General features: G+C 37.5%; 1 long non-coding RNA gene across 1 annotated transcript; it reads right to left on the bottom strand.

The window, feature by feature from the left end:
- Window positions 1-875: 875 nt before the first annotated feature.
- LOC122073424 lies at window positions 876-3,288 on the bottom strand. The gene is made up of 2 exons (XR_006138786.1): window positions 3,033-3,288; window positions 876-2,294 (listed from the first exon to the last, which is right to left on the bottom strand). It is a non-coding gene; the product is annotated as an uncharacterized LOC122073424 (long non-coding RNA).
- Window positions 3,289-3,583: the final 295 nt, after the last annotated feature.

Raw genomic sequence — 3,583 nt, 5'->3', positions numbered from 1 at the left:
CACCCATTTTTCTCTATTTCCAGGTTTGAAACAACCATTTCATCACTTGTTTATTTTATTTTTCTGTATATTTTAAAAAATGTAGAAAGGATGAGTTGCTAAGATTGCCAGTGGATGTGAAGGGTGATGATGATCTAGCCGCAGCAGCTGCAGAAGCTGCTGATGGGAGACCAGTTTACTGCAGGGATAGGTTTTATCGTGCATTAGCTGGAGGACAGTATTGCAAATGGGAGGATCTAGTAAACTAATTCCCAAAATTGGCCTTTCTGATCCTCATTGTCAGAGAGCTAACAGCGCTTATGTTACACTTCAGAAGAGAAATCATTGCATTAGATTCAGTAAAACTGAAGCTTCCAAATTTCAGTATCCTTGTTGCCCGGCAACCAAGCATCGATTGAGAATCATAAGCATAACTTTTATACTGAAGAAACAATATAGCAACTAAGGCTCGTTGTTTCAACTGGTAAATATTTCCAGAAAATTAATTAGTAGGTAAGAAATTGTTTCATATTTATTTGCTATTGGTCCCTCCCCCCAATTTGTACGGGACAAGGAATCTATTTGGGAATAGCTGGTTAGAGAAAAGAATTCCAACCATATGATAGGGACCCTCCATCGGTGGCAATTTTATGATTGCCAACATACATCACATCCACTACTTCTTTCCCTCGGATAGGTTGCCGCATCATTTTTTTGGAAGGCATCCAGAAAAATAATTTGCAATTCATTTTTCTAAATTTTCCATTGCATTTCAGTTAAATAATTTTTTTCTTCCAATTCCTATGTGATTTTCTTTTTCTCTTAAGACAATTGTTGTAAAATATCTGTTGAAACAAATGGAGCATAAGGGGAAAAAAATGGAAAAGACGTAACAGTTGATGAATAAAACCTGGGAATTTCATAATGCTTCCATACATGCAACAATTAAATGAGACAATTAAATATTCAAGTCATACTGTAGGAAAACATTAAGCAACAAAGTAAAAAAATAGAAACGGGAAGTTTGGAAGTCCAAATAGAAGTGAAAGATATCATTTTCCTCATTGATTCATTGTTAAGGGTGTCAATCGGTCAGCACGATTAGGCCCTTCACCTATCTGATCCAAGAACAAAATCGAGGGACTATATAATTGATCCTTGAAGCCAAATAACTTAACTGCCAGTCGGTTTTCAGGCCCTAATTGATCTAGGCTGGTTTCTCAGGCTCATCGGTCATTTCTTAGGCTCCATTGATCTAGGCTGGTTTTGGGACCAATAGCCCATATTTAGGCCATGGAGCATGTGCCTCATCATGCATTCTTATAATGTTAAGGGTCTAGTCATGTTTATTAGCTCTTCTCCATCTTTCCCCTCTGTTACTCTGTAGCTATCCAATGTGGGCAAAAAACTCTACAATAGAATACACACTTTTACTCCAAAGAGCAAAGAATGGGTTCCATTTTTAGTCTCACATTAGAAAAGCAAAGGAGAAAGGGCTAGAAAGACTATAAACAAGAGAGAAGCATTGGGTGTGGATGAAGGCTCCCTCCTTAAAGAGTTAATTGGTTGGTTATTGGCCTCAGTTGGGTGCCTTTCAGTCCAATCGGTCCAACCTAGACCGATTGATTAGCTGGAAAAAAAAAAAAATTAAACTTGAAACCGACACCAAACTAATTTCTTATCAGTCAGTGTGGTCTTGAATTCTATCAGCCTGTATCATTTGTGTTATTCAGGTCAGGATGGACACCCTTATTCACCATTTGACCATAACAGCAGGTGAAGGACAGCTAAAGTCTGCTTAAATTTCTCAGTACACTAAACTGGGGCTCCAACAGTCCTCACCTCCTTTGCATACCTTTAGAGCAGTTGGGAAATGACTTAGGGAATGAATTGGAGTGGATTCCAGCAGCTACTTGGAATTTATGACATAGAATCCAAGAGATGCGACTACTTGACAAAGAAACTTCCCCATCTATCAAGGTTTGGCTTAGTACTATGATTCTGGAAGGAGGTGTTCATGTAATAGAATCTTCAGGAATCTCCAATGGGGCCATTCCTTCTGTTTGGACCTTCATCATTAAGAATATTAACAGTGAACTTACTGACCTACTCTTTGCCCTCAGCTGACAAACATTTCCAGAGAGCACAACTTTCATGTGATATCCTCATTAGAAAGGTTTCTTGCACCAACGGAGAATGCTAAGCAGTTTTGGTTCAACAATATCCCTAACTGTTTTTTTTTTCTTTTTCAAGCATCCTCTAGGTCCAGATTACTATATGCAAAAGCTACCAAATAAATGGCGGGATGGAGTCTCCTGCACATAATAGAAGAGACATAAATTTATTCAGTTCATGTGAACGGAGATTAGTAGACATTAACATACCAATTTGAGTCCAAGAAAATCCAATGCCCAATAATTTCTAATCAGACAAACCAGAAAAGAATAAAGAGAAAGATATCTGCAGCAAGTCAAGAATGATATGTCCCTTTGGACTGCACAAAGATCATATATGCATGTATTGAGAGGATGTAAGACATGAAACCAATGCATATGCTTCACCAGAAAAATGATTAGCATCAACACATCAATAAAAAACAAATTTCTTTATAGAACAGAATATCTTTTGAGTAATGAAGTAGTTGGCATAGGGGCAAGGGATTAACTACCAACCTACCAATTTTGGAGCCAGAGTTACAATTATTATGTACTGAAATAATACCAAATGACATGCTAATCAGTCCAAATCCTGAACATCTCCCTACTACTACCTTTCTATTAAAAGGCATTAAGATATAAGAGTGGGTGTGTTTTAATTTTCCAAAATAGGATTTATGAACATATTGATTTAGCCTTTTGGTATGCTTTGATGAATCAAACCCTAAATTTTTTTTCCCCCTTTTTCTTTGCATTTAAATCTATTAGTTCCCAAATTTCTCTTCTTCATACAACCTTCATCTCCATGTTCTTCTTCATTTTGCTACATCCTAGCAACAATATTGAGCAAGGAAAACACTTCCAGGTTGATACATGAGATGGGAAAAAATAGTCTACCTGAGATCACGGCATGTATCGATTTGGGTTTCGGCTAATCCCCCAGAACCTCGGAGTGTGATGCTTTCCCGCAGCTACGGCACTCATCCGTTTATAACACATTTTAAAATCTGAAATCAAACACAACCCTATTTTCATTGTTGCAGAAGGTGTTCTAGACCCATTATTTATTCTGAAAATGCATACCAAACATAGTTTTGCTTCAGAGTATGTTTCTGGACTTAGAATTTATTCCCAGAATGCATACCAAACACAGATGTCCATGACGGTATCTGCATATAAGAAAGGCAATTCAGAATTGGGCCTATGAAGTACAGCCCACGGATTTGCCTTAGATTAGTTGGATTGAGTTTTTGGTTATTTCTAGCCCATACAACCAGCATGGCTTGAACACATTGGGGTGGGGCTGATCTCAGTCCAGCCGAATTTACCTTGACATGGATTAATAGAACCAAATGATTTGAATCTTTTAATCCTAATCCAAGTTGAACTTGCCGAATTTGGATCCAAATCTTTTCTAAATTGCGACGTCCTTATCAAATTATTTAAAA

This window comes from Macadamia integrifolia, chromosome 3 (genome assembly GCF_013358625.1).
Source record: "Macadamia integrifolia cultivar HAES 741 chromosome 3, SCU_Mint_v3, whole genome shotgun sequence".
Taxonomy (NCBI): Eukaryota; Viridiplantae; Streptophyta; class Magnoliopsida; order Proteales; family Proteaceae; genus Macadamia; species Macadamia integrifolia.
Note: the sequence above shows the minus strand (reverse complement) of the source record. Positions and strands in the feature narration are given on the sequence as shown.